Genomic DNA, 18,130 nt, shown 5'->3' with positions numbered 1-18,130 from the left:
CCAATGCCATCAGTAAGTATGAGAGGCACAATTCCAGCTTAAAAATTCGAGGCCAATCTCCTGGTATGCCAGCCTGTGTAGATGACTGGCCATTTGGAGAGAGTCCAGCGCAGGCCGGCATCTGGCAGGGAGCCCCAGGAGCCCTCCTGCCACCCCGTGCTCCACTGGGACAGCACTCCAGCCCCTCAGGTCTGGGCCCGGAGCCCTCAGCAGCGCCCGCGGCTCTTTCTGCAGCTGCAGCGGGTCAAGAGCCTCCTCCGACGCGAAGGAGGAAGTGAGAGCTCTGTGTGGGTGAGTCATCGAGGGCCCTGGCAGGGAGCGTTGCGCCAGGCGTGGCAGGGAGCCGGGGAGAGCCTGGCAGGAAGAGGCGCAGGAGGGAGGAGGAAGAGAGCTGGGAGGCCACGGGACGTGCTGGCCCCTCGGCAGACACAGGGGGCTTCCGCTGGAGAGAACGTGCCGAGATGCCAGGCTCAGGCGGGTCTCTGAGCGGCCAGATGGAGAAGTCCCAGAGGCCACCATCGGGGCGGTCACCTGGCAGTTAGGATGGCCAACGGCAGGCAAGGCTGTGGGCGGGGAGGCACCAGCTCTGGATTTCCACCTCCCAACTGGGAGCCCCAGCCCTGCCGCTTGCTAACTGTGGGACTGCAGGCGAATGGCTTCTCTCCACATGCCCTACTTCTGCTTCTGTCAAGTAGGGTGAGGGTTCCTAACCTGTACATTAACACAGGGAAGAGCTCCTGGTCCAAGGAATCCCACAACAAACGGGGACTATTGGACCAGGCGGGGTCTCGGCAGGAACACTGAAACACTAGGTTTCTAAGGGAGGGAAGTTAATCCAGGGGCTGGCTAGAAGGATTAGAAGAGCTGAGAAACCCCGTGGGGGATGAGGCTGCAACCCAGAGATCAGCAACAGCAGGAAGCTGGTGGCATCCCCAAGCCTGGAGGCCGACAGGAGGAGGTGACTTATCAGAGGGGAGATGCAAGGAGAAGGGCAACTCCAAATCACAGCAGGGGTGGGTTGTGTGGGTCACAGAGTTAAAGAAGGAGTCTTGCGGGGGGCAGACAGAGAAGGAAAGGGTTGGGAGTGAGTGCCACAGAGTCGGCACAGACTCGGTCATATTCTGCTTCCTAGTGGTGCCATCTTCGTTTATCTGCTCTACCTCTCAGAGCTTCAATTCCTCACCTATAAAACAGAAATAAGAATAACAAGTAATAGTAGCAAACACTTATCCAATTTTCAGTTCTCACACAGCCCTGTGAAGCAGGGACTACTCTCACTATTATGCCCATTTTACAGATGCGAAACTGAGGCACGGAGGTCCAGTCGCACCCTTGGTATGTGGCAGAGCAGATTTGACCCAGCCTGTTGGGCCCCTAAGTCCTGCTCTTTACCACCACACTCTCTTCCCCAGTCTGCCAACCATGGCTCTCTCCCCAGCTGGCCTCTACCCGTCCAAGGCCTCTCGGCTTCAGAGAATTTTTACCCAGTGCCTCCAACCCAGACTGATAATCAGCATCTGCTCCCAACAGTAGGGCCTAACAGCAGACTTCCCATTTGTCTCCCAGGCCCAGGGTCCCTGGAGTCACACTGAGGGGGTGTGAGCCCTGGTTCTGCCGTTTTCCAGCTGTGGGGCCTGAGAGAAGACACTTCCCTTCCGAAAGCCTCGGTTTCCTCGACTACAGCACAAGGGCCTTGTCCTGAGTTTGCTGAGCTGCAGTGCGGACGGCATGAAGCCTCACTCAGGGGGCATGTGGCACCGGGAAAGGTGTGTGTGTATGTGCAGTCCATTCAACTCTTATCAAAACGTCGTCATATCCACAGTCCCGGGGACGGTGCCAAGTCTTTCTTTGCTTTTCCCGAGTTCTCAGCGCCTGCAGAGTGCGACATGGGGAAGTGCGGGCTATTGCCCATTTGCTTGCATATGCGGCTGCCCAGCTCCTGCAAACCGCTCTTCCCAGGCTCCTTTGCCAACTGGCTTCTCGCTGGGCTGGGCCAATGGGAAGTGCTGGGAGAGGACTGGGGGGTGGGAGAAGCCAGGCTATTTCTCCCCCTCTCCCTCTGCTTAGTGGGGACAGGGTGTCATTTTTCCAGCACTGACTACTGTCTTCTTGTCTTCGCTCCTACGGAGCCGCCAGTTCCTCGGTGGTCCAGCCCCGCAGTGGCTCCGGCTGTGATTCAGCCACCCCCAGGCAGAATCGTCACCGCCTCCGTGGGTCGCTCGAGCCTGGAGTGGTAGTAGCTATGCCCTAACTAGACTGTCTTACCATCTGCTGTTTGGCTTTTCAGCCCTTTCCTCTCCCGTGTGACCAATCCCCCATATTAAATGTCCTCTGTTCGAAATACCTAGAGTGCTTTCTGCTGCTCACACTGGCCCTGACTTTTGCGGGAGACATCTAGGACTTTCCTTTCCCTGGAATCTCCTCTCCAAAGTCCTTGCCCTGGGTGGTTGGGGTCAGAATCCAAGCCCTGTGGGCACATCACACCAGGGCTGGACGGGGCTCTAGCACCTTCGAGCTCTTTTTTTTTTTTTTTTTAAGATTCCATTTATTTTTGAGAGAGAGCGTGTACAAGCAGAGGAAGCAGAGGGAGAGCGAGAAGCAGACTCCCTGCTCAGCAGCGAGCCCGATGTGGGGCTCGATCCCAGGGGCCAAAGGCAGATGCTTAACCATCTGCGCTACCCAGGTGCCCCACTTTTTTTTAAAGATTTTATTTGTTTATTTGAGAGAGAGAGACTAAGAGAGAGAGAGCACAAGCAGGGCAGAGGGAGAGGGGGAAGTAGGCTCCCCGCTGGGCAGGGAGCCCGATGCGGGACTCGATCCCAGGATCCCGGGATCATGACCTGAGCTGAAGGCAGACGCTTAACGACTGAGCCACCCAGGCGCCCCTCCTTCAAGCTCTTTGCAGTGAACCTGCTCCCCGCGAACAGAACTTTCTAGTGCTAACACTGCCCTTTGCAGCAAAGATGGAGTGTACCATGAAGCTTCCATGCTGTCTCGTTACTATGCTGCACAAAGGCTTGTCTGCACTGCGGCTGGGAGGAACTGCTAGGAGTTGGCGTAAAGAAGAAGGCAGCGAGCACCCCATGCTGCCCCCCACCCCCCGCAGCATTCAGAAAGTGTATCTTTTCCTCCAGCTTCAGGATCATCCCTGGGACTCGGGCCAAAGCCCTTGAATTTTCAAACCAACCCTGAGGGGAATGAAGGCTCCTCCATGACTGCACAGCCACCCAGGGCCCCACTTGATAAGGAGCAAAGAAGCCAGGACAGATTCCTTTGGGTGAGTAGAGAGGTGTCGTCCTGCCTCCCAACCAGTGCCCCTGACCTGTTGGGGGCTGCTCCCAGAGGTCTGCTGGCCGTGATCCCCCTCGTCCCTTCTCCCATTCCAGAGCCCTGGGTCGAGGTCACTCCAGGCAGCCCCCTGCCTCCAGGCCACAGCAGGGCCTGGTCAGACGGGAGGCTCCAACAGGTCCCCTAGGCCCTTCCTGGGTGTACCCCATCCCAGGCTCTGGGTTCCTGGCTTCCCCTATTACTTCCCCTACTCACCTAGGGGCCAAGGTAAATCCTAGGATTTCTGGGCTCTCAATTCCCTCATATTATACATGTACTTTAGGGGTGCTTACACAAGCCCCCACAAAGGTAGGAGGAGGCTGATAACTCCTCCCGTCCAACCTCACCCTCCATGGTACAGGTGGGGAAACAGGGGCTCAGAGTGCAGACTTACTGGAAGCATGCAGAGTCCTTGGCAGGTTTGTGCGGCACGATGGGGCGAAGCACGTGAGGAGCTGAACCAGGTCCCCAGGGACACGTGTCCTACACCAGCACTTGCATGAGCATCCATTACTTCAAGTGCACTCACCCGTACCAGAGGCCACACGTGTCTACAAACCACCCCACCACCACGGAGACCACAGGCTCAGCAACGGGGGCTCACGCGTGCATAAGCACATGCACTCATTTGTACCCACAGCGGGCAGACACGAGCAACCCCCAATGTGCCCACATACATGGGTTTATACTCACATGCACACTCATCAGGACACACTCAGAGCCGCGCAGCCCACACGTGGCCCCACGGAATCCCACCCATGTGCATAATCTCACATATATGCCATCCGCACCATGTCCCACGACGTGCACGCAGGCGAACGGCTAACACACAGCAGCTCGCCAAGGTGCCCCGGAACACCTGGACTCCAATGCTGCGGGGGGTGGGGGAGCAGCATCCAGACAACCCTCCAGTATCACTCCCCCGATGACCGGGACTGTGGGACCGACCGCCCGGCTCACTCACGCCGCTATCCACTCACACGCACAGGCACACGGGCCTTCACACAGAGCCTCCCCTGGCCGGCCTCCTCCACCGCTCCCACGGCTTGCGTGCTGACCGCTCTTGGTGAGACCCTCCTCACAGAACCCAGAGCCACCTGGCTGCCCTTGGGACTAAGAAAGTACCCTGTCCACTCCCCCCAGCCTTGTCCCCTAAGCTGGAAGGCCTGGGCCCTGGGGGAGGGGAGAGGGCTGCCTGGAGCTCAAAGTCCAGAGGCCACAGTCTTATTTGCTGGCCTGGGGGCGGAAGTTGCACAACCATTGTCCCAGGCGGTCAGGGTGACTCCAGCATATTGTCTGTGTTTCCCCTTGGCTACAGGCCCAGGCCCAGCCAGCCGAACTATTCCTCCAGCAGAGGAAGGGAGCTTGGCTCCTCTCTCCCTGGCCTTGGGAGCTGGTGGCCAAAGAGGACTCCACCGGTCCCCAGCTGTGGGTGCCCCCGCCTAAGGCAGAGCTGCACAGAACTTAGAAGCCAACGTCTCCTTTCCCCAAGGGGAAGCTGAAGCCCAGGGAAGGCAGGGGGGCCTGCCCAGGGTCACCCAGCAAGCTGGAGGCCCAGCTGGGCTTGCATCCAGGCTCAATTTTCTTTCTACATCTGAGAAGGTCATGGTGAGGCCCAGTAGTTCAAACACAGCTGAGCAGAAGTACTGGGGGTAGAGGAGGAGGGGACCCAAGAGTCTGTGAGTAGTGACCACCTTTACCCCCCAGTCCTCACCATAACTAAGTTAAGCAGGGAACCAGTTTGCCCTATCACCAACTCATGGAGCTAACCATATTCACTCCGACTTAAAAAAAATTTCTTTAAATTTGTAAAGCCTTTAACAATATGCAGGAGATGAATCGGCAAGGCCTTAGAAGGACCCAGGGAAGACAGGGTCGGGGGCCCTCAGACTCCTCCACCTCTGGGATCTGCAGCTCAGACTGGGGTGCAGCCCACTCTCCCCAGAGTCTTCATTCCAGTTCCCTCCAGTGGCTACATCAGGGAGGTGGGGTAGAGACAATGGGAGCATTCCTGAAAATCCCAGACATCTTCTAAAGCTATAAAAACCATCCCATGCCTGTCGGCCTATTTTCTCTTGCTTTCCGTTCTCCCCGCCTCCCCCACTCTCCCCTCTTTCCTTTCTTCCCCCTGCCTGCCTTCCTTTCTCAGTTCATGCAGCTGAAGGTCACCAGGCAGGTGCCGGTGGGGCGATGTGGTCGCCCTCGTGAGGCCAGAGTTAAAGTTGGGTGCGACCACAGCCTGGGGGGTCAGAGGACAGAGGACAGTATGCAGGGGATGGAGCAGTTGCATCATCCACCGTGGATTAAAGGAGGCAGATTTCTCAGTGACAAGGGAGGCATGGATTCCGAAAGGAGGACACTGAAGAACCCCATGGTGCCGGGCTGGAATTGGAGCTGTCAGTGAGAATGCGTGGTTTAAAGTGTGTGTGTGCGTGCGTGTGTGTGTGTGTGTGTGTGTGTGTTTTCTCCAGCTCTGCTCATCAAGGAGGTCTGGGAGTAGCAATACACTGGTAGCAACAAGCACACCTAGCACCGAGATCTTATTTTCAAGATATCGTCCTCCCCCTAGACAGATACCAAGCTCTATGGAGGAATGGCTGGCTCCCAGGCGGGGCCAGAGAAAGTACGAGATGAGCCTGGTGTCACAAAGCGAAGGCGTGCCCAGAGAATGAAGGGACGTGTCAAAAGGACGCAAGAGCGGCAGGGGCTTCTTCTGGCCCAACCTGGTGTGATTCAAATACCAAAATAAAAGAGCAGTGGATCATAGTCCATCAGATAAACTAGGAATCCATGGGTCCACACTGCTGTGAACAAACAAATGAATAAATGAGAAGAGAATGCTTTTCCTTACGGTAGAATGCCAAATAATAAGGGAAGAAGAAAACCACCTCTTGGCAACTGTGATGATGATGGTGATTTCAGGTAGGTGACATCGAGGGACGCTAAAACTAGGGGCATACGTGAAATAGGGAGTGGAATTTTTACATAGTGCTAAAGTATCTCCACCTGGAAGCTCGTTTGTACAAAAGTAGCACAAGACCTTGACGATGGAGAAACCCAGTCAAATGGTGAGTTGATTGAAGTTAACACCACTGTGGCAACAAGCTGATGTTGAATGGCACCGGAGAGGGGCAGGGAGAGAGCACAGCGTCTCTCCTGTGGTGTCCCTGTCCCCAAAATGCACGATCCTGGCATAATTACCAGGAAACGCGGATAAACCCAAATCGAGCAACCTTCTGCAAAATGACTGCCCTGTTCTCTTTAAAACATTACGAGTGTGAAGCTCGAGGCAGGACAGAGCAACTGAAGAGGCAGGACGCGGGATACTGGGCTGTGTCACTTTCTGTAGGTGACATCACGGCAGCAACAGGTGAAACGTGAGTGGGGTGTCTGATTGCCGGGCAAATGGAGTTCTTCACACCGTTCTTGCACGTTCTCTGCAATTTGAAGTATCTTAAAATTATTTTTTAATCCCGTGCAGCACAACTTTGTGAAAGTGTTAAAGGAGACTACTGTTGTGTATCTGTAAGAAAAGGAGGAAGCAGAGGACACATCTGCTGGTATAGGGCTTGGGGTTAATCGGGTGGCCCCGAATACAAGTGAGCAAACAAAAGGAAGATGAATAATCCCAGGAGAAACAGAAACACAGGGGCGCCTGGGTGGCTCAGTCGGTTAAGCGTCTGCCTTTGGCTCAGGTCATGATCTCAGGGTCCTGGGATCAGGCCCCACGTTGGGCTTCCTGCTCGCAGGGAACCTGCTTCTCCCTCTCCTCCCTGTTCGCGCTGTCTCTTGCTCTCTCTCTCTCTCTCTCCTCTCTCTCAAATACATAAATAAAATCTTTAAAAATTAAAAAAAAAGAAAGTAAATGTAATCATAGTACTCCATGTGTCTGGGCTGTCTATAACATTTAGATTGTTACAAAATAAACCCTGAATATTTATCTAATCCGAAAGTATGATATGATCATCTAAGGAAGATTTTACCAGGAGAAGCATGAAAGGGGGTATTGTACATGAAGGAAACTCTTCTTTTCTAAAGTAGGAAGGCAGCAGATTAAATCTAAAACTGAAAAATCAATAAATAAAAGGGGATGGGGCGCCTGGCTGGCTCAGTCTTAAAGAAACAGAAAGTATAAAAAAAAAGCAATAAAAGGGGATGGAAAGAACTCATTATAATGATTTGCATCCTGCCTTTTTAAAGATGATTGTATATATTATGCATTAAATCCCTTTGTATATACATTGATATTTTATACATTTTATTCAATAAAGAGTTTTTCAACAATGAATAATGAATTTAAATACAATTTAAAAAAAACAGCATGAGCATGTTATTTGGGAGCACAAAAGTAAATGACAAAGAAAGTGCTGTGTCTTGTTGGAAGCGGTTGTCTCTGGTGGCCGGGAATTGAGGGCAAAGAGATTAGATAGGACGCTCCATTGTAAGTCTTGCAGAACGGAGGGCATGTACAGTTTTAATAAAAATTCAGATCAAAACCGAAAAATATAATTAAAAGAAATGCATTTTGAGCAAAGCAACAAATTTGGACAATTTGTGGAGTTGCCTATTTAGCAAAATCTGCAAAGAATCCCCCAAATGCTGAAGTGCTGAGAAGACAGAAAAGGGCTTTTTAAGGGGTTTGTAAAAAATCAGTCTAAAATGAAAATTTCCCATGCGATACAGTGAAAGAAAATATTCATAGGATATTATTTTAAAAGAAGAACAAATGCACTAGAAGCGTACATGTCTTCGCTTTGGTCAAGTTGGCCTTTGGAGGTGTGGTGGTTTCCTCTGCACCTAGACCCTCCCCAAGACGCAGGTCATTCTTGCCCCAGTCCAGCCCCAGTCCAGTCCCAGTCCCACCAGCGGCGTCCCTGGAGAGGACTCACACTCCTCACAACAGCCCTGTGTGGTGTAAATTTATAGCCCCATTTTACAGATGAGAAAATGAAAGCTTGGGAAAAGGAATTGGCTTTGCCCAGAGCCTCATAGTCAAAAAGTAGCCTAACTGGACTTGGCACACAGGGTGATGAACTCCAAGGCCAAGTTTCTCTCCTTGCTTCCTCGTCCCTTGGCTCTCCCACCTGCTGACGCCAGACTTAATTAGAGCCTCACTGGTCCCTGAGATGGGCTGGGAGGTGGGTGTGTCATTAAAGCATGAGATGCTGGAAGCTCCCGGCATGTGTCATTATGTCTAATTACACGAGCTCAGGCTTCTGCGTGGGCTGGTGGAACCAGAGCCTCTCCATGCCCAAGTGGCCAGGGAACTTCTTCAGCTGAGTCGTGAGGCAGGGGCTGCCAAAGGCCCCCTCAACAGCCTTGGTAGCGAGGCCCATGTTCCCTGCATCTGCTGGAGAAAGCCAAGCTCCAGGCTCCTCCCTGAGGCTGTGGGGAAGGCCTTGGTGGGGAGGTGTATCTATCCACGTCTCTCTGGCCATTCTCCACCAGACTCCCACCTGGGCAGGGAATGGAGCAGAAGCCGTCTTCAGGGCACCTGGGTGGCTCAGTCAGTTAGGCGTCTGCCTTCGGCTTGGGTCATGATCCCAGGGTCCTGAGATCTAGTCCCGAATCTGGCTCCCTGCTCAGAGGATAGCCTGCTTCTCCCTCTCCCTCTGCCCCTCCCCACTGCTCATGCTCTCTCGCTCGCTCTCTCTCAAATAAATGAATAAAAATCTTCTTTAAAAAAAGAAGAAGATGGCTACAGAAGGAGCACAGCCCCCGATGCCCTCATCCCATCCCTAAACAGACAGACAAATGCAGGAGCAGAGACACACGCTCCACGGAACCATGGCTTTGGAATTTATAACTGAGCCCTTGAGTAGAGAGCTGCTTATGCTTTCATCGACTCCATTGTGTGTTCACTTTGGGGGAAGGGCAAAGGAGAAGGAATGTGGAGTGGGGAGAAGACGGAGTCCCTCCTCTCTGGGCAGGGATGACCAGTGGAAACTGGATTTGTTCATTTAAATAAACAGAGTTTATTACTGAGTTGCTTCTGGGTGCCAGACACTGTTCTAGGCACTGGCATTATAAATAAAGTCCCTGGTCTTAAGGACTTTACTTCCATGGGGTAAGAGACAATAAACATGTAAATAAATATAGAACATGCCAGATGGTGATAAGTTTGAAGACGCAGGGGGAGGGAGAGCACCTGTCCCAGGTGATGATCTGGCTGGAGAAACTGACAAGCCCCTCTCCCTTGACCTGCCCAGACCCAAAGTCTAAATGGAGAAACACCTTGTGGGGTAGAACAAAGGAGCCCAACACCCCAGTCGCCTCCTCCTCCTCTTCTACCTCCTCTCCTCCTCTAATATTGCTTTCCTTGAAAAAAACTACATATTTAAAATGTACAGGAATCATAGAAAATTACCTGACAAACACTCATGTCCCAACTACCCAGTCAAAGCTCCCTTATTAGTCAGGAAAGGCTAGGTTATGCATACAATCCCCAAACCTCAGTAGCTTTAAATAACAAAGGTCTGTTTTTCTCTCATTCTCTATATCCAGTGAGGATTGACTGGAGAGAGCTGTATTTATTGTAGTCTCCCAGGACCCCAGGCTGATGGCTGCTCCCTCATTTTATGATGCTGTGATCTCAACATGAGACTTCAGGGCTCACCATGCAGGGAAGGGAGCACGAAGACTCACACATTCGCTCTCAGATGTTTCCATTTGGAAGTGGCATATGTCACTTCTGCTCACGTTTCATTGCCTAGAGCAAATACAACTTCAAAGGGTCAGGAAGTGTGATCATCTCATGTGCTCTGAAGATGAAGAGAACGGAAATGTTGGTGAGCATTGTTAATATCTACCACTCTTTCCATCCCATTTCCATCTGTCCCTTACTCCCAGGGATAAGCCCCATCTGGAGGTTGTTATGTATCATTCTCATCTATGGATTTTGTTTTAACTTTTAATATACCTGTATGCACCAGCAAATAATATGTGGACAGAAAGCACAAAGAAAATTAGAAAATATTTTGAACTGAATGACAGCGAAAACATAACACAGCAAAGTGTGTGATGCAGCTAAAGCAGCATAATAGAGGGAAAGTTATAGTATTAACAATGAATATATGAGAAAAGAAGAAAGTTCCAAAATCAATGATCTCAGTTTTGATCTTAAGAAACTAGACAGAGCAGAGCAAATTTAAATCAAAGCATGGAGCCCTGGGTGTTATACGCAAACAATGAATCATGGAACACTACATCAAAAACTAATGATGTACTGTATGATGACTAACATAATTAAAAATAAAAAAATAAAATCAAAGTAAGCAGAAAGAAGGAAATCGTAAAGAGTAGAAATCAGTGAATAGGAAGCAGAAAAACAATAGAGAAAAATAAATGAAACCATAAACTGGCTCTTTGAAAATGTCAAGGAAATTGTTAAACCTCTAGCCAGACAGGGGCGCCTGGGTGGTTCAGTCAGTTAAGCGCCAGACTTGGTTTTGACTCAGGTCATAATCTCGGGGTCGTGAGATTGAGCCCCGAATAGGGCTCTGTGCTCAGCACAGAGTTTGCTCAATATTTTCTCTCTCCCTCGCCCTCCCACTGTATTTTCAAGATTTAGCAAACCCTACACTCAGAAGGGATACGTTTATCATATGTAAAGTATATGTCAGTAAACCTGACATTCAAATAGCTCAGAGAAGGGGCACCTGGCTGCCTCAGTCAGTAGAGGATGTGACTCTTGATCTTGGGGTTGTAAGTTTAAGAGTTTGCTTAAAAAATAAAATCTTTAGGGGGGCCTGAGTGACTCATTTTTTTAAGCATACGACTCTTGGTTTCGGTGCAGGTCATGATCTCAGGGTCGTGGGATTGAGCCCCGTGTCAGGCTCTATGCTCAGTGAGGAGTCTGCTTGGGATTCTCTCTCTCCCTTTCCTTCTCCCTCTACCCCTCCCTGCGCCAAATAAATAAAAATCTTAAAATAAAATAAAATAAAATAAAATCTTTCTTTCTTATTTTTGTTTTTTAAAACATTTTTAAAAATTTTTTTATTGATTTATTTGAGAGACAGTGAGAGTGAAAGAGATCACAGAGGGAGAGGGAGAAGCAGACTTGCCGCTGAGTGGGAGCCTGAAGCGGGATTTGATCCCAGGACTCCGAGATCATGAGCTGAGCTGAAGGCAGCCACTTAACTGACTGAGCCACCCAGGTGCCCCCCTTTCTTTGAGAGTGCATGCAAGGGGGTAGGAAGGGGCAGAGAGAGAGGGAGAGAATCTTAAGCAGGCTCTATGCTCTGAGAGGAGCCAATGTGAGGCTTGATCTCATGACCCTAAGATCATGACCTGAGCTGAAATCAAGGGTTGGATGTTTAACCAACTGAGCCACTCAGGCACCCCAAAATAAAATCTTTAAAAAAAAAACATAAATAATTCAGAGAAAAAGAATACACATATATGTATATTTGTGCACACCCAAACATGCTTCCCACATGTATATGTATATATGTATGTATGTGCCAGATACCTATATCTGTATCACGTGTTTATATAGTGGGATAAGACATTGATAAAGCAAACATGGTAAAATGTTAACATTTGGGGAATCTTGGGGTGCCTGGGTGGCTCAGTCAGTTAAGGGTCTGTTTTCGGCTCAGGTCATGATCTCTGGGTCCTGGAGTCAAGCCCCGTGTTGGGCTCCCTGCAGAGCAGGGAGACCACTTCTCCCTCTGCCTGCCGCTCCCCCTGCTTGTGATCTCTCTCTCAGTGTCAAATAAATAAATAAATCTTTATTTATTTTTTTTTAAATCTTCAGGTATTCTTTTTTTTTTTTTAAAGATTTTATTTATTTATTTGACAGAGAGAGACAGCGAGAGAGAGAACACAAGCAGCGGGAGTGGGAGAGGGAGAAGCAGGCTTCCCCGTGGAGCAGGGAGCCCGATGCGGGGCTCGATCCCAGGACCCTGGGACCATGACCCGAGCCGAAGGCAGATGCTTAACGACTGAGCCACCCAGGCGCCCCAAATAAATAAATCTTTAAAAAAAATTAAAAACATGGGGCGCCTGGGTGGCTCAGTCGTTAAGCATCTGCCTTCGGCTCGGGTCATGGTCCCAGGGTCCTGGGATTGAGCCTTGCATTGGGCTCCTGCTCCGCAGGAAGCCTGCTTCTCCCTCTCCCAGTCCCCCTGCTTGTGTTCCCTCTCTCACTCTGTCTCTCTCTGTCAAATAAGTAAATAAAATCTTTCAAAAAAATTTAAAAACAAAAACAAAACCGAGCCTGGCAGTTCTCTTTCCTCCCCCTCTCCGTGTTCTTTCTCCATAGTTTGTCTTCTCTCCAGTAAGTATTTCTTGGCTGTTCCCAAGCAATTCCTGCTCCTAATTCCCTATCTCTGCCTCTTTTTACCAAATGTTTTTATTCTGTATCAGCCCGTGAACTGGACTGCCCAAGGAAGGATTCTCCGGGGTGGTGGGCACAGAAGCGACAGAGCAAATGCAGAATTCTCTCTTCCGTGGAGAAGGCTGTGGACACCAGGGCCAGGTTCAGGGTGCGCAGCTGAGACACCCAGGGCATGAAATGGGATGAGGTGCACACAGCCAGGGTGCGCAAGCACAGGTCGGCACCCAAGAGTGCCTTCTTCCTTACATTTTTCTTTTATTGCAGTGAAATACATACAGCATAAAATTCACCACTGAAACTATTTTAAAGTCTCCAATTCAGTGGTTTTTACTACATTCACAAGGTGTGGAACAATCACCACTATCTAGTTCCAGAACATTTTCATCATTCCAAAAGGAAGCCTCCTTCTCCCACTGCCATGGCCCCTGGCAACCACTGATCTGCTTTTTGTCTCTATGGATTTGCCTCTTCTGGACATCAGATGGTGTGTGGTCATTTGTGACTGGCTTCTTTCATTTAGCAGAATGTTTTCAAGGTTCAACCATCAGTATTTCCTTCCTTTTTATGGCCATAGAATATTCTGTTGGATGGATGTACCACATTTTGTTTTATCCACTCATCTGTTGATGGACCTTTTAACTGTTTCCTCCTTTTGGCTATTGTGACCTGAGCCACTGTGGACACTGGTTTTCAGTTCTTTGGGGTATATACCTGGGAGTGGAATTGTTGGGTCATATGCTAATTCTATGTTTAACTTATCCACAAACCATTTCCTTACACTTTGCACCGTGGGCGTCTTGATTGCTTTATCCTAGTCCAGCCCTGGTGCACACTCACCCATTTATGACTTTCTTCCCCACGTCACCACCATCCTCATCCACATTAGCAGCTTTGAAGCAGATGGTTGACTTTGGGGGCCAGGAGTGATGTCCCATGAAGCTGGAGCACACGGGGAATGCCAGCAGCTATGGGGCTGGAGAAGTCGGTAGATGTCGGAAACACCAGGTTGTCATTCTCAGGAGCTGGGACTTCACATTGTTGGTTGCAGGGGGAGCAGGCTACTTCTGTGAACCCAGCAGTGAATCCCCAGGTGTGACTTTTGTGTTCAATAAATTGGAATTTTCATATATCGGGTTTGCAGCTCAGCCAAATTCTGAAAAGTTTGCCCAAACCACGTGGTAGTGGAGGTGGCAGGACTCTGCTGTCTGTTTTTCGGAGTACAGGGACTTTCTTCCAAGCAAAATCTCATCTAAAAGAAGCCCAGGGCCTCCCACATGGGCTGCAAAGGAGAGAGTTCTGGACAGAGGAGGAAAGAAGAGACTGTGCTTTCCCCACCCACGAGCCTGAAGGTCAAACCAGGTTATGTCAGGGAAGGGGGTGTGGTGATCTCACCTGGGGAATTTGTAGATTACTGAGACTGGCAGGGAAGGAGACCAGGGACTTTCTCTGGAAGGACAAGGATATTTTCAGCTCCTAGTCAATCCCCATTTGTAGAGGAAACTTCAGCCCCATGCCAGGCACTTGGTACTAATTACCCCATTTAGTTTTCCCAGCCACCCCTTGACTGACAAAGCCAGCAAGGGCCAGAAAGGTAAAGTGGCTTGCCAAGGTCATAGGGCAAGTTAAACACTGGGGTCAGGATTTGAAGCCAAATCTCATGGCTCAAGGCTTGGGGCTGGTTCCGCCAAGCTACCTTGAAGTCCCCTTGAGCGCAACAAAGAGTTGGACATGTGGGTGGTATCTGGGGCAGAAAGGATCTTCTAAGCAGTCAGTGCAAATGTGACCCTGTGGGAGGTCATTTGTGCCTTGTCTCTCTGGTTCATCCTGGAAAGCCCCACATCTTTTGTAGAACCGCTCCCTAGAATCCTTATCTGGAATTTATGCCAAGGGCAGCCAAAGGCCAGGCTTGACCTAGAGGCTTGTAAAGGGGAGCTCAGGGCAAAGGGTCAGTCCCACTTATGTGGCCCTCCTGGCCTGGAGCCACGGCCGGTGCGGGGAGTGAGTCTGGGCTCATCAGCTCCCCACTATCCTGAGCATGGGTCTGGAAGCCTGGGGAGAATCCCCAGAGCTGAGAGTGCCCTCGCCCAAGTAAGACTGCTTGGGATTCAGAGACTGCATGGTAAAGAGCAGGCACTTTAGGCTGAGACGAGGGTTCAAATCCCAGGCCCATCTCTTACTTGGCCAAGTGTCTTTCCCTCTCTGTGCTTTGGTTTCTCCATCTGTAAAGTGGGACCAATACTTGTCAGACAGAAGGGGTGAGCCGCCGTGAGAACACGCAGGGTGTGAGAGCCCATGGGATGCACCTGCTATCAAAAATGGGGGCTATTCAGAGTGTTCTGGTGCTCCTCCAGCTCCTAGCAGTCACCTCCAAGGATCAACACTTGCACCCAAAGCGCGAGCATGGCTGCTTGGGCCCTGGTGTAGCTCTGGGGGGATACCACGATGACCAGTCAGGGGCCCTGCCCTCCAGGAACTTGCCATCTAGGGAGGACGCAGAACCGTGCCAGCCAGTGGGAGAAGGGCGGCAGCAGAGGGATGTGCAGGGACCCTGGGAGATAGAAGGATGACCCTGTCTGGGGCCAGGGAAGACTTCACAGAGGGAAAGGCTAGGGGAGAATCTAAATATTTAAAAACCTGCTTGTCACAGTAACTGGCCAATCAGAAGGGACACTGGTTGTAAATAATCTATAGGACCCATCAGTGTGATTATTAATGCCCTGGGAAGGGGCATTTGACTTGGATCCTGACAGATGAATAAGAGTTCTTCAGACAGGTGGGAGAAAGGGCACTCCAGGCAGATGGTACAGCATGTGCAAAGGCCTGACTAGAGAAAGCAGGGTATGCTTAGAACGGTATGGCTGGAGCACAGGATATGTACAGGGGAGAGGGTGGAAAAGAGAGGGTCTTAAATACCAAGCTAAGTTTGGGTGACGTGGCCAGGACACCTCTGATGTGGCATTCCACACTGGTGACTCTGACACGTGGGTCTGAATACTACTCCCACTCCGGGCCTATGACACCTCCTTGGGACAGTGGGGTGGCTTGGGGTCTGGGCACAGGCTCCTTCCTCTGGGAGAGGGGGCAGCAAGGGCAGGCCAGGAGAAGAGCTCCTTCAAGAGCCTCTAGGGAGTCTGGTGGACATGGAAATTAAGACAGACACTTAGTTGTACGGGTAGGACCAACACAGGGGGAAGTAGAAATATTGGTGACCCAGGCTTTCTCCCAGAGTAGCATCAAGCCTGCTCAGGAAAAACTCAGGGATGTTTGGGGATTAAGGGGCCTGGTTCTAGCCAAGCTCTGTTGCTTATGCGCTGTGTGATCTTGAGGAAGGCGCCAACCCTCTCTGGGCCTTAGCGTCTCTGTATGTAGCACGGGGGAGCTCGTTCATTCCTCTCTTGGAAATTAAGGGTGTGCCAAGCTGATCCTCTCCTGCCAGCCACTCTACCCGGTCTCGTGGGAAACATACGGGGTTTGGACTCAGGCAGAGCTGAGTTTGAGTCTCTGCTTTGGGATACACTGGGTGTTTGACTTTGAGCAGGTGTTAAGCTCTGGGCCTTCATTTTCTCATCAAGAGAATGTCGACTGATTGGTGAGGTCAATACTGTATGGAACAAATGAGAAGACTCCGGGGTGCAGGAGATAAGACAATAAAAGTTCTCCCTTCCTCGCCTTCCAAGGGTGTCTTGTGCTTGCAAGCCTGCTGGGCCGGCCACAGGGCCTTGGCTGAAGCTGGAGGTCAGCAGGGAGTGAGGAGGAAAGCCATATTATTTACTGGCCTCCCAGGGCCCTCTTGAGCATGCAAGGGGGCGCTGTTAGTAATACGCCACCGTAAGCCAAGGTCCCCCCCAGGAAAGCAGAATCCATGACCCCCCGGTGACTAGTGGCCACGCAGAAAGCAAGGAGAGACAGAGGTGAAGAGAGAGACCTCCACGGAGCTCTGAGAAGCAACCTCTGGAGAGGGGGCCTTCTATCGCCTCTGGCGCCGGCTTTAGGAAGTTTTCCTGCAGGACGGGCTGATGAAGTTTGTCTCCAACTCGGGTGTTCCAGAAGGGCTTCGGTCAAGAGCTGCTTTGCCTTGCAGCAGTTTGGGAATTGGATTTGGGTCGGATAATCTTTTTTTAATCTCATGCATTTGCTTGCTGTTTGCTTGCTTCAATTTTTTTTCTTGGATGTGACTCCCTGCTGAGATGGGTCCTGGGCTGGGTTCTGCTGGTGAAGAGGCTTTCCTCCGCCTGGAAAGCAATAGTTGCTCAGTAAATATTCATTCCCTCTCGTGGTCACCAACAAGCACCTCTGACCAGGACTCTGTTCATGGTTGTCTGGAGCCCCCAGACTAACCAATTCCTTCATTCCCTGCAAGTGGTCTGAGCCCTCCCGGCGTCCCCCCATCCCCACATCAGAATTCTTAACCCAGAGCACAGGAACTCCTCAGACAGCCCGAAGGATTGGCTTCCTGTCTGCTTCCTTTCTCCTCCTCCCCAGTGGGGGCTGGGCTGGGGCGCAGCTGGCCCGGTGGGGGGGCTCTCCCAGACTGCTTCTCAGCACAGCCCCTCAACCGTCACACCCGGGTCTGCATTCCTCCATCCTTAATGCCTCCTCTGGGAACACAGGCTTTCAGAAACCTGAGAAGACCAGCCAGCCGGTGCAGGCCAGAGGGAGGTGGGCCCAGACTGGCGGGGGTGGGGAGTGGGGAGGGACTTGGCTCGGCCTTTGCTGGAAACAGAAACCTCAGGCCTTCCCCTCCACTTTCAGCTGCTCTGGGCTTCCAGGCCAGGGAGCAAAGAGCTCTGGCTGTTGCTAAAATCCACTTGGGGAGATGGGGGCTGGAGAAAAGGAGTCATGGTAGTTTGTAAAGATAGAGGACTTTTGCCACTTCTACCTGCTGCAAAGGTTTCCACACTGGGGACCCTTCGTTGCCCCTTTAGGCTTCCAGAACAACAGGGCAGACCACTAGCAGGACCAAAAACAACCAGAGAGGTGAAGCTATGAGCCCAGGATCACAAGGCCAGGAAGTGGAGGGGTTGGGGTTCAAATCCAAGTTGGTTCCACAATGCCGCACTGACTCCAAGTACACATGTCCCAGGTACAATGGGCAGTATGGCCTTCCTGCCACCTCTGTCCCTGGTTAACACGGGCCATTCTTTCCTTCAGGGATGCATTCATTCAGTCCATGTGAGCTCCCACCTCCACCCCCACTAAGAACCCACTTGGAATCTTAAAACTGTGATTCATTTAGGCCTGAAACGATCATTAGGTATTGATTTGTGCAATTCCTTCTCCTTATGGATGGGATAATGGAGACTCAGAAAAGGGCCATGACTTGCTCATGTCAGACCCAGACCTCCTTGGACACAGCCTGCTTCAGTGACAAGAGTGTGGAAAGAAAAGAAAAGAAAAAAGAAAAAGAAAAGGAGGAAGGAAAAGAAAAAAAGGAAGAGAGAGAGAGAGGAAGGAAGGAAGGAA

The 18,130-nt window shown here is 50.9% G+C and overlaps 1 long non-coding RNA gene across 1 annotated transcript; it reads left to right on the top strand.

The window, feature by feature from the left end:
• Window positions 1-781: 781 nt before the first annotated feature.
• LOC118018195 lies at window positions 782-6,977 on the top strand. Its single transcript, XR_004681321.1, has 4 exons — window positions 782-958; window positions 1,567-1,766; window positions 3,135-3,277; window positions 4,646-6,977. It is a non-coding gene; the product is annotated as an uncharacterized LOC118018195 (long non-coding RNA).
• Window positions 6,978-18,130: the final 11,153 nt, after the last annotated feature.

The sequence above is a fragment of the Mirounga leonina genome, unplaced genomic scaffold (genome assembly GCF_011800145.1).
Source record: "Mirounga leonina isolate KUSES-001 unplaced genomic scaffold, KU_Mleo_1.0 Mir_170, whole genome shotgun sequence".
In the NCBI taxonomy this organism is placed as follows: domain Eukaryota; kingdom Metazoa; phylum Chordata; class Mammalia; order Carnivora; family Phocidae; genus Mirounga; species Mirounga leonina.
This window is presented reverse-complemented; position numbering and strand designations above follow the sequence as displayed.